This window comes from Mustela nigripes, chromosome 1, assembly GCF_022355385.1.
Source record: "Mustela nigripes isolate SB6536 chromosome 1, MUSNIG.SB6536, whole genome shotgun sequence".
NCBI classification, from domain to species: Eukaryota; Metazoa; Chordata; class Mammalia; order Carnivora; family Mustelidae; genus Mustela; species Mustela nigripes.
Genome location: NC_081557.1, coordinates 260,142,452 through 260,155,960, shown reverse-complemented (window position 1 = coordinate 260,155,960; position 13,509 = coordinate 260,142,452).

The following is a 13,509-nucleotide window of genomic DNA, read 5'->3' as shown; positions in this document are numbered from 1 at the left end:
AGAGAAAGACAAATACCGTGCGATTTCACTCATATGGAATTTAAGAAATGAAACTGATGAACATGGGGGGAGAAGAGGCAAATTGGGAAACAGATTCTTATCTATAGAGAACAAACAGGGCTACTGGAGGGAAGGTGGGTGGCTAGACAGGTTAAATGCATGATGAGCATTAAGGAGGGCTCTTGTTAAGATAAGCACTGGGTGTTATATGTAAGTGATGAATCACTAAATTCTACTTCTAAAACCAATACTACATTATAGGTAAACAAACCTGTTTAATTTAAATTAAAACAAAACAAGAATCTTGCAACAGTTTCCCACTTAGAAAACAGTATTCTAAGCTAATTACATCATCCTTGGATGAAAGGGGATCTTGCATCTATTTAAGAATGTCAAACTTAATGTGAGCCCTGTGTCCACTGAATGGGATGGTTTAGAATAGAGAATAAAAAAGACAAAAAAAAAAAAAAATCCTCCCCCATCCTTTTATGTCCTGATAAATGGTCATTATATGCTCTGAAATAGATCATACTTCCACCTTTCCTCAACAAGTTAATGTTCATCCCCACCCCCCCAATGAGTCTTTTTTGGTATAAAACCCCAATTTTTCTCCTCTTCAGACTTTCCTAAACAGAAGTATGAAAGCCTTGACCTTCCCTTCAACTCGACTAAACTTGAGACATTTCTTCCTGACTATAGACCCCTGAGTTCCCTTTTCTTTGAGCATTTACTTAAGAAACCTTGCAATTACAAATCATTCCACGCCCTTTCAAGGTGTTTATCTTTTCCCAGCCTCTTGCTAGCTTATAACCTAGAAAGTCTTTCTCAAGGAATTGTGGGCAATTCCTTTAAAATGTAACCATCAAGAAAGGGGAGGGATGGGTGCCTGGGTGGCTCAGTGGGTTAAGCCTCTGCCTTCGGCTCAGGTCATGATCCCAGGGTCCTGGGATCGAGCCCCACATCGGGCTCTCTGCTCAGTGGGGAGCCTGCTTCCCTGTCTCTCTGCCTGCCTCTCTGCCTACTTGCGATCTCTCTCTGTCAAATAAATAAATAAAATCTTGAAAAAAAGAAAAAGAAAAAAAGAAAGGAGAGGGATAGAGGATGGCCTAAGTGGGTGATGGACATTAAGGATGGCACATGATGTAATGAGCACAGGGTGTTATATGAGACTGATGAATCACTAACCTCTACCTCTGAAACTAATAATACATTGTATGTTAATTAATTGAATTTAAACAAATTTTCCAAAAAAAAAAAATGATACAATTAAGAAAAATACGGAGTAAATTGTTGACCTTTCCAAAGGGGGGTGGGGGAAAAACAGCACTATCTCCCAGTCTCTGTGGGAGGTAGAAGCCTAACCTTGAAAAGTACCAGTTTACTAAGAATGTTGGTCTAATCCCATAGATCAACCTCCCCTCTCTTGAAGGTCCTCCTATACTTTTCTGCTTGTTCATTCCAGCACATTTAAATTCCCACTTTTTGTCTGGGTGGATTTGAGTTCAATCTCTCTGCTCTATTGCCATAGTCTCTCTCTCCCATTACAATAGTCTTAAATAAAGTCTCCCTTGCCTATTTAATTCCATCCCATGTAATTTCTTTTTAATATTATTCATTAATATATATTCTCTTTATTGTAATATTGTATATTGAATGTTGAATAAAACTATGCCCTTAACTATCCACTGTGTTTTATTTTTCACAATTTCAAGTTATGAAATTTTTGTTTTATGAAATTGTAGATATTGATTTGAGAAGGTATAAGTAATGGTAGCATATCTGCACTTATGCAAAGATAATTGTTAGAAGTTGCTAAAAAATTTAAAACATTATTTCCTTCTCTTGATATCTACTTCTTCTACCTGAAGCTAAGTACTTTAATTTTGCTAGGCTTTTTAAAAACATTCATCCCTTTTATAATGAAGTTTTGCTGGATTTCTGCCAGTCCATAGTATTCTAGGATACACTGTAAAATTAACAACCTTTCCCTCTAGGAGTCTGGATAGCAAAACTTCGGACAGTTGCTAATTTTTTTAAAGATTTTATTTACTTATTTGACAGAGATCACAAGCAAGTAGAGAAGCAGGCAGAGAGAGGGGAGGAAGCAGGCTCCCCTCTAAGCAGAGAGCCTGATGCAGGGCTCGATCCCAGGACCCTGGGATCATGACCTGAGCTGAAGGCAGAGGCTTTAACCCACTGAGCCACCTAATATCCCCAGATATTAAAATTTTTAAAGTTCCATTTGTTAGACCACACTTCCTGCTCACATGGAAAAGACCCCCTTCCATTACTCCTTGTGCCTCCCTAGGGACAGGACAAGGAAGTCTTCTATGAAATGTGTGAAATCAACACAATCAAATTAAACACTTTTTTTCCTGTTTAACAAAAAATAGACTGCTTTCTGTTAACACCTAAATGAATTGAATTGGCTCTTAGCCAAAGTTAAAGATGGTCCTGTATACTATCTGTTGAAAAGTTAACAAGTTTCTTCATTAGCATTCTAATAATCGAATGTTCAGTGAAGTGACTATTGGCTATCTTTTTCTATCATCTTTACATTCATTTAAAAGACACATAAGAGAAAAACAAATTTTAACATGGCTCTTCATTTTTAGGCATTTGTAACATTTGTCATTAGACTGCAAACTAATAACCACAGACCACAGCAGTTAAAAGGATAAAAAATGAATATGTTTTATGCTACTTTAATCAGGTAACAGTTCTTAATATTGGCAACTAACTATAACCCTTCTACACAGCTGTGTATGTATCAAGTTTTTAATTTCCCTTTTGTAAATTTCCTTTCTGCTCTTCTGACATTCCTTATTTAGGCAAAAAGTTAATCCTCAGAAGAGGTAGGAATATCTTAAAATTCAACTCTCTGAACTCAGGCTATTGTTTCCTAGATGACTTTTTAATCCTTCCTAAGATTTTAACCTATTCCATGTGCCTTATTTTCTTAAGTCACCTTTATGTTATAAGGTTATTCAGAAGTCAAAAATATTTTCTTATATCCAGGTAATTTAAAAAGTTTCTATACTTCCCACCTTCACTATAAAAATATGTTATCAAATGATACATTTTAGATGTGAAATTTTCTCCCAACAACTTTCTCTCATTTTAATCATATTAAATTCCCAAATAGTCTTTAACTTCTCCTCAGTTACCTTGAAAATCTGTTGAACTTTTATTTTGAGGAGAAATACCTTTTTGATTGAGACCAAATGATAAAAAATAAAATAAAATAAAATAAAATAAAATACCCGATTTTGGTTACCTCTGTGTAAACCAAAAATAAAAATGCATTCATGCATAAAAAAGGGTAGCTGGATTCTTGGTTTGTTCATGGTGAATTAACTAATGGTCCACATGAAATTAGGAGATACATTTGTGATTATTCTTTCTACAAATGGTTTCTTTTACATAACATTTAATGCATAACAGCTACCATCCAGTTTTCAGCAGTCCCTATGGGAAAATATGTGCTTAATTTCATCCTAATTGCAAAGACTGAAGAGGTATACACCTAGCATATAGGGCACACTTATCCTTAGCAGATTCACTAACCTCAACATTTAAAAACACATACATTATACTTGGTCTCACCATGAAAAAGGGATCATTCTATTATGATGCTTCCGTGTCAAATTATATGGGACATCAAAAACTAATATAATGTTATATGTCAGAGAAAATAACAAAATCATGACAAGCAATGAGAAGTTGTGTGTTCTTTCATTGGAAGATGCTTGACCATGTACAAAGTCACTGAGAAACACAGTTGAAGAGGTGAGATTGAATCTATAAAGATGAATGTACATTCTGTAGAAATTTTGAGAAAAAGATAGGATCCAGGTAAAAAAATAAACTTTTATAATGTGAAAAGCAAGTGATTTGCACAATGCATAATATATTGAATGGTAGTTATTGTATCAGTTAAGACAATCAATAGCTTTTTATCAGGGAAGATACTTTTGGTTACAAATAACTCAAACTGGGCTAAATAGGAGTAACTTACTAGTATGTGTAACTAAAAACAGAGTTAACAGGCTCAAGTATGTTTTTAATTAGGGTTCCAATTCCATTTGCTTGGCTCTGCCCATTACTAAATATGAGCTTCATGGTAATAAAGGCTAAAATACTTTCTGATCTGTCATCCATAAAGCATCTCTTGAGGCCCTTTCTTCAAAGCCTTACTCTGATTAGTTTAATATAGGTTACATACTTCTTCCTGAATCACTATGGAGAGATCAAACTGTGGCAATGTATGAATTATGCTAATAGGTTGTCTCCAGACAGGGTTTACCAGATATGTGACAAATCTCACCTGAACATACCACTTGCTGTACAACGAATAGGAGGTGAAACAGGAGTTGTCAACAATATATCAGGATAAAATGAACTATCAAGATGGAACCAAGACAGATTTCTCAAAATAGTGGTAGGTCACTAAACATTTACTTGCCCTCCCCATTTCTCCCTTTAGGACAGATTGAAAAAAGATTCCTTTTTCAATCTTTTTTCAATCTAAATTTCTCCCTTTAGGACAGATTGAAAAAAAGAATCTTTTTTTAATCTTTTTTCAATCTTTTTTTGATTGGTACAACTTGAGGTTGAAAGGAAAAGAAACTTCAACTTTGTCTACCAGAAGTTATTATAGTTAAATAGGTTGGTGGGTAGACGAAGCTTTATCTAGAGTGTTACTAAGAACCAGAGTTAATATTTGCTACTTGAAATTTGTCCAGAAAATCTTACAGAAATGTAATGCAATTCAGAGAGTAAGTACATTTTTTTTTAATCCTTAAAATTAATTGGATTCCCTGGACAGTCATTTCAGTTCTTGTTCTGAGAACGTATTCAGTCCTTAGGACCTAAGAGATCAAGATTGAATCTGAAGTAGGGTATAACCACTGCATTGATTATATATAGAGTAAATATTCTCAATCTGCTCCATATATAGTAGTTATGCTATGTTCTATGTTCTTAATCTACCCAGATCCAATAGGTCCTCTCAAAATCCCTTAAATCTTTAAGATTAAGAAGATTTTTTGTTCATTTCCCTGAATATGGCCAATCATCTTGTTATTCTATTGTTCATGTACTCTTCTTTAAGCCATGAGGACTCATGAATAATTTAGAATAGGAACATTTGTATTCCTGCCTAATCTCAGACACTGTTTTTTCTTCTTCTTCATATTTGCCCTATAAATTTTAGGATTGTTTACTCCAGCACTTTGAAAAATGCTCGTGAAATTTTTATCAGAATGGCACTGAAAGTATAGATTGCTCTAGGCAGTACAGACATTTTTTTTAAAGATTTTATTCATTTATTTGACAGAGAGACACAGTTAACTGTGAGAGAGGGAAAACAAGCTGGGGGAGTGAAAGAGAGAAAAGCAGGCCTCCCACCAAGCAGGGAGCCTGATGCAGGACTCGATCCTAGGACCCTGGGATCACAACCTGAGCTGAAAGCAGATGCCCAACAACTGTGCCACCCAGGTGCCCTTAGGCAGTATAGACATTTTAACAATGCTTATTCTTGGGATCCATGAGCATGGAATGGTCTTCCTTCTTTGTGTGTCTTCTTCAATTTCTTTCATGAGTGTTCTGTAGTTTCTAGAGTACAGATCCTTTACCTCTTTGGTAGGTTTATTCCCAGGTATCTTACGGTTCTTGGTGCTATAGTAAATGGAGTCGATTCTCTAATTTAATTTCCCTTTCTGTATTTTCATTGTTAGTGTATAAGAAAGCAACTAATTTCTGTACATTGATTTTGTATCCTGCCACATTACTGAATTACTGTATGAGTTCTAGCAGTTTGGGGTAGAGTTTTTTGGGTTTTCCATATAAAGTATTGTGTCATCTGTGAAGAGAGAGAGTTTGACTTCTTCACTGCCAATTTGAATACATTTTATTTCTTTGTTGTCTGATTGCTGTTGCTAGGACTTCTAATACTATGTTGATCAAGAGTGGTGAGAGTGGGCATCCTTGTAGTGTTCCTGATCTCAAAGAGAAGGCTGTCAGCTTTTCCCTGTTAATGATGTCATTTGCTGTGGGTTTTTCATAGATAGATTTAATGAAGTTGAGGGATGTTCCCTCTATTCCTATACTTTGAAGCATTTTAATCAGGAATGGATGCTGTATCTTTTCAAATGCTTTGCTGCATCAGTTTGGAGGACCATGTGGTTCTTCTCTCTTCTTTTATTGATTTGTTCTATCAGATTGATTGATTTGTGAATGTTGAACCACCCTTGCAACGGAGGGATGAATCCCACCTGGTCATGGTGGATAATCTTCTTAATGTATGGTTGGATCCCATTAGCTAGGATCTTGTTGAGAATCTGAGCACCCATATTTATCAGGGATATTGGTCAGAAATTCTCCTGTTTTGGTGGGGTCTTTTCCTGGTTTGGGGATCAGGGTAATGCTGGCTTCATAGAAAGAGTCTGGAAGTTTTCATTCTACTTCAGTTTTTTGAAACAGCTTCAGGAGAATCATTGTTATTTCTTCTTTCAATGTTTGGTAGAATTCCCCAGGGGATCCATCAGGTCCTGGGTTCTTGTTTTTTGGGAGTTTTTTTTTTTTTAAAGATTTTATTTATTTATTTGACAGAGAGATATCACAAGCAGATGGAGAGGCAGGCAGAGAGAGAGAGAGAGAGAGAGAGAGAGAGAAGCAGGCTCCCTGCTGAGCAGAGAGCCCGATACGGGACTCGATCCCAGGACCCTGAGATCATGACCTGAGCCGAAGGCAGCGGCTTAACCCACTGAGCCACCCAGGTGCCCCTTGGGAGGTTTTTGATCACTGCTTCAATCCCATTACTAGATATCGGTCTATTCAGGTTGTTGATTTCTTCCTGATTTGCCTCATTAAACAGAGCCAATTAAACTGGGCCTATAAACTGAGTCCAGAACATCATGGTAACAAGAAAGCAATGGGAAGACCCCAAAGGATCAGGAAAGTGGTAGAATATAAGGTAGTTTCTGAAGATTCGTTCTGGTTGTCCTGTGGGAAATGGAAAAGACAGGCAGGATAGTATAGAGAGAAGCCATTAAAAGGCTATTACAGTTATCAAAGAAAGAAATGACTGAGCACAGACTAAGGTGGAGGCAAAGAATATAAAGTGGAATATATGGACTAGAGGTGGGCAAGTGACTTTCAGAGCCTTGCTTGTTTTTTCTGGAAGATTGGGATACTAACATATAACCCTTCTGTCACATTTTAATAATGTATGTGAAGTGATTAGAAGCATCCTTGACAGAGAGCATAATTAAGGTTATTTATTGCTCTCACTGTTAAAATGATCATCTTGGAAGTAGAAGTGACAGGACTTATTAACAGCTTTTTGAAAAACTGATTTTCTGGGGTGCCTGGGTGGCTCAGTGCATTAAACCGCTGCCTTTGGCTTGGGTCATGATCTCAGAGTCCTGGGATCGAGACCCACATAAGGCTCTCTGCTCAGCAGGAAGCCTTCTCCCCACTGTCTTTCTGCCTGCCTCTCTGCCTACTTGTGATCTCTATCTGTCAAATAAATAAAATAATAAAAAAAAAAAACTGATTTGCTTTGTGCTGGACCCTTATCAGATGTTGTTCCAACCTCCAGGTAGAGTCTAGTGGAGTAAAGGGCCATTAGTTTTAGTCTATGTCACAGTTTCAGAGTGCATATTCAGATTTTTACTGACATGTTTATTACATTAATGTTTTCAACTATAGCAAGTATAAAATTTATTACTCATCTCTCAGAGATAAAGAAATTATGTATTATTATTATTATTATTTCTGTCTCTAAACTTCTATTTCTAATCTCTAAATCAAATCCCTTTGAGTTTCCCCTCATGAACAGCAAGAAATTCAATCTCATTAGGATTTGTAGAGCTCTTCTCCAAGGTTATGTAAGAGCTCCAGGTTCTTATTTATTCCAATAATTTCAACAAGAACCTTTCATCAGTCTACACTGGAAAAGCCCTATGGTCAATATGAAGCAGAGAACACTGTTATTTCATTGGGCATCTTGAACACCACAATCTTTGCCAAGTAGAGGGGTTAGGTCCCTTGGTAAGCAGCTTTCAATCTCTTCTGAAATTCTGCTATGTCCCTTGGTACTGCATGGAAGCAGATTGCTGATTCCTACACACGAGTCATCCCATACAATCTGAGAACCTTTCTCAGTTCCTGAGAAGTATATCTCTGGACAACCCTTAGCTCCTCTATCATAAACACCACAGTCTATTTCCTCCATGTGCTCACCTTTCAAAAACACTACTATTCTTTTTTACTTTTAGTTTATGCATTAAAACCACCACCAATTCGTGATTATCTGGGGATTCAGATCAATACTGTGGGAGCAGGAAGTGGGGGCTTTTTGATCATTCACCATGTGACATATGACTTCATCTATAAACTTATGGCCTCATTAAACAGAGCACCTTGTTAAACAGGTTCTAGAAAATCCTAGGTCCTTTTACAACTAGGCGATCATTTATGTAGGGTTACCAAAGAGAGAAGAGAAAACATAGAGGTACTTTTTACTCCTTATATCTTGCATTGTATCACGGTACTATATCCATGCTTGCTTCCTTGTCAGATAGGTGGGCTTCATACATTTGATAAACTATCAATGTCCCAGGTAAGACAAAGGTTGTAACAGAAGTCATTTCTGCCATCATGGATAATAAAAGATGAATACTGGTTAGTTCTTGTTGAAAAACACTGACCAGACCATGTCCACAAAGTCTGATGAAATAAAAATATTATTTCTATTTTTTTTTGTCCTAGGAATAGGTTAAGGGGGTAGAAATTTCCATTTATGTTCAAATCATTGAAACAATGCAAACAAAGAGACCTTATAACAGAGCTCTAATGAAATTAATATTGGATGATTATTTAATCCTATCTTTAATAGAAAATAAAAACTGTTATAAACCCCTCTGATGGATGGCTCTTAAAGCTTTGAAACTTCTTAAAATACAGTCTGTGTTTTATGAAGGTAATAAGCAGAAGAGAGATTTCCCCTAATACTTGGCCAAGAATTCTCCTAAAATACACATCTGGAGCCCCAAAAATCTGTTAACTCAGATACTATCAGGCCCTTCTCTCTTTTTTATGTCCTACATACTCGGACCCCAAGAACAGTTTGGCCCCTGTCCCAATAGGGGACAGAAGCCACTCTCACAAAGGTAAATAGTTGTTAGTCCTCCTTAATGGGCATAAACCACAAACTCACTATTTTTCCTGGGAAGGAGAGGATGATATAAGAACAGCTCAGACCTTCACTCAACTCTGTAAGCAACCTAAATGTCTATTGAAATAAGAATGGATAAATAAAATATAGAATATCCACGTAATTGTTAGGTGGCTGTGAAAATGGAGTTACTGTTATCAACCCAAGTAAATTTCAAATCATTTTTGAGGAAAAAGGCACATTCCCAAAAGTAGCTCATGGTGATAACTACATTATAGAAACATGCAAAAGACTGTTTAGCAAATCATTCAGTTAGAATAAAAATATTAAGATATTCAGTGGAGTGAAAAGAGAAAAAAAAAAGAATATGATGAAGGTACCTCCGAGGTAGGAAAATGTAATTAAGATGATGTAATTAAATGTGATTAAGATGAAGTTCTTGAATTGTATTTTTATGTGACATGTACATGGATTTTAATTAGATTCTCTATCCTTCTCAGCATGTTCAGAATAATACAGGAAACAATCAAAGTTTGGACCTCTTTCCTGGAGGTGAGAAAAGGGTGACGTGAAGAGAGGTTAGTGCGATTACATTCCTTCTTCAAACTGCACATGCACTGTAACTAGACAGAACGAGCTAGGCTCCACTTCACTAACAAATTTCAAAATGCTTATCACATAACTGGACAAAAGTTCAACTTTCATTTTTGTAGAGCAGCTGGCTTCCTTGAGGTGGCTCCACATTCCAGATGGCTTCATATCAACACAGGTTTATATGATTACCATGACTAAGAAAGAAAGCAGGAATAATTATCACACGGGGGATCTCAAGTACTTCTAAACACGGCCAAATGTCACATACCATCCCTCATTTTAAGGGGCTTATGCCTTAGCCTTTTTCATCCTCCCTACAGAAGCAGAAATCTGAGTCAAGGGCATGCCTGTAAATCATTTATTTTGTGAAGTAGTCCTAGAAATAGGAGGAAAATAGATAGAAAAATACAGGGAAGGAGGAAAAGGCAATTCTAGGGATTATTGGCAAGCAGATTCTCTCTCAGGTTCAGTCATGCCTCAAAGTCCACAGGAGTCATAGAAGATGTATCTGACAATTGCCTATTTGAGTGATTTTCAAGTATTTATCCATAGTCTTCTAACCTTATTGCCCAAGAATTGTCCCCATCCAGTAACTAACACTGTCTGACTGGTGTATGCTTCAAAATGGCTGAGCTGGTCCTTGCTTCACAGAAAAACACCAGGGCAAACAGCAAGGGATATGCAAAACAGCTGAGGCCAGCTCCATCAAGGTACACCTCTGAGCAGTGGACCACCACAGTAATAGCTGGAATAGGAAGTGTGCTGAAATGTGGGTAGTCATCCAATACAGACTGCCACTTACACTATTCAGATCTACTTGTGCCCTACATCAAGGCCAATAGGTGACAGAGAAACAACATACTGTCCTCACTGCTATAACTCATCTCAAGACAAACACTGATAGTTCTCTTCATCACACACATATATGGACCACACATACAGACCTCTGTGAGAAGTCAAAGCCTGCAGCTACTTCACATGGTTTAACCATGGTTGGTGCAATTACCTAGCTATAGTCATGACTAGGCATAGAAGCACCAAGATACTCTTCTGGATTTTTAGACGTACTTCTTGTCCCCAGTATATATCTCTATTATGATAGAAATGTTTAGGATCAACCACTCCAACCCATACATAACTCTTTTAATGGTTCAACAGCATTAAGAGTTAAAATGAGGAAATAGTAGTGGGGCTTCAGGCAATTTGAAATTTTACCTATGGTAGAAATATTTCCCTGGTGGGATCCAGGATATTCTCTGCTATTCTAGCACAGTCAAGGGACAGGAAGCACAAAGTCCAAAAGAGGGTCACTTGGGGATAATATAAAGAGGGGCCTAGCTTGTTAGCCATAAAAGCCAATGCCTTATCTCCAGTATTCTTCTCAACCCATACTCAAAGTTTTCATTATACCAATCTTATTCCACATGCCAGAGGTCATATCATCCTATGCCCAGTGATCAGAGAATTACCACTTATAGAGTCCCATCTTGACTAAAGATGACTAAAGTCAAATTTAATAAAATAAATAAAATTTAAAAAAAAATTTTAAAGACTATTGGAGTGACTTAGAGTACTAACTATTCTAGCCTGGGCTTCCCCAGGCAGAGACTGAGACAGGGATTGCAGATATGCTCAACCTCCAGAATGGTTTCCTTGGAGAAACCATTTAGAACTTTCAAATTCTCTGCCTATGGATAGAAAAGAGTAGTATTAATCTACCAAATCCTATCCCCATTGTCTAGGCATATCTCATGGGACGATAAATACCTCATCTTCCCAGCCTAGAACATCCATCAGAATGACAGAATTTTTACAGGTGGCCCCAGCAGATATGGCAGAGAAGTGCTGAGGCAGAAAATGAACTTCCCAGTGCAGCTGACATGAGATGTTGTCAGGTTACACCTGTCTACACCAACCTTTTACAGCAATATTTGAGGTGATGGGGGGTGGGAGGAATGGACTGAGGGAGTATGAGGTAAGGCACAAGCAGAGCCTGCCATATTCCTGGTAAGAAAGAAAGACTGGACATGCTGGTAGACACTACTGTGGTCTACCATAGACCCTCTTAAATATATAGTTAGGAGCACCATCTGTCACTCCATGAAGCCAAGGAGAGGATATATCTTATTTATCACATTAAGTGCTCAAATATCCGTTGAGTAAATGATTAAAAGAATAAGTAAACAATGCTGCTTACTGAATTGTTATGGAAGAAAATTTAGAAGCACGTCATCTTGATGGGTTCATGATCAAAGGAATGAGACTGATACAAAGCGAAAGTCAAGCAAATCTTTATTTTGCGCCAAGCATCGAGAATCAAACTGACTATTCGGGGCCACCTCTTACAGAGAGGGCGACCCCTTCCATCCTCACAGACTAACTTTTATAGAGCAAAGGCCATGTGGTTGACCATGGCCACAAGCAGGTGGCCAATGAGATTGTAACACACAGAGAAAGCTGCATGCTAGGTCACACACGGGTGGCCAGTTGAATTACAATTCACCCCATAGTAGCTATTTGAACTAGCCTATCACCTTGGTCAGAATTGGTGCCCAAAAGGCATCCAAAAGGTGGAGCCCACACTCCTTGGTAGCTAGGGAGACAGTATGCATGCCCCACTGATTGGATGTCTCCACCAGGCCTGACCCTAATCTGCATAAACAATAAAATCACTGTTTAACCAGATGGAATCGCTCTGGCTAAATAGGCCCTTACAATCTTACCTACTACATGTATAGGTATAGGATTCCTGTTAAGTAAAAGTGCACAGAAGCATTTTATCATGCACTACAAAATACATATTATCCAGGCACTCAGTATCCATCATGTCTTAATAGCAGAGATAAAAGGCAGACTCACGTTTCTATAGGTTCAGTCCATCCATACTTACAGAACATAATTAAATTACTCAGTGATTGTTCTTTAACCCAAGTTAGCATGAAGGATATATTTGAAATGAAGTAAAGCATAACAAAATAATGCATATGTAGTCGGGTTTTATTTTCATTTTGAGAAATATGTTCTGTTCTACCCAATAGCAAAGCAATTCACTAGTCTAGCATAATCCAAGTGCCATATAGCTTTCTTCAGATCCCTACCTAATATGTATATTTTTAGGTGTTTTGTGGATTTACAGAGAGGGAGACAGAAAGAGGAGAATGATAGGTTTCAGCTTACTCTAATTATGAAGAGTTGCCTTTCACATGGAAATATTTCACAATTCATTTCATTTTGCAAATGATTTGAGTTGCCATTTCCATTATACTGCTTTGATTTCTCCATCCCTTTTAAAACAAAAATCCTGTGCATCTAAGATGGCCAGTTATGATAAAACTATAGCCATAAAGAATTTTTCATGAGGATAGTACTATAGGCTTAAGTTCTGAGCCAGTGACCCCAAAATACTACCAACTTATAGTATTATGGCTTCCAACCTCAAGGATGTAGAACCTTTTTAACTATCAAAAAAGATGAATGGATCAAGAAGATGTGGTATATATACACAATGGAATACTATGCAGCCATCAAAAGAAATGAAATCTTGCCATTTGCGACAACATGGATGGAACTAGAGCGTATCATGCTTAGCGAAATAAGTCAAGCAGAGAAAGACAACTATCATATGATCTCCCTGATATGAGGAAGTAGTGATGCAACATGGGGGTTTAAGTGGACGAGAAGAATAAATGAAAGAAGATGGGATTGGGAGGGAGACAAACCATAAGTGACACTTA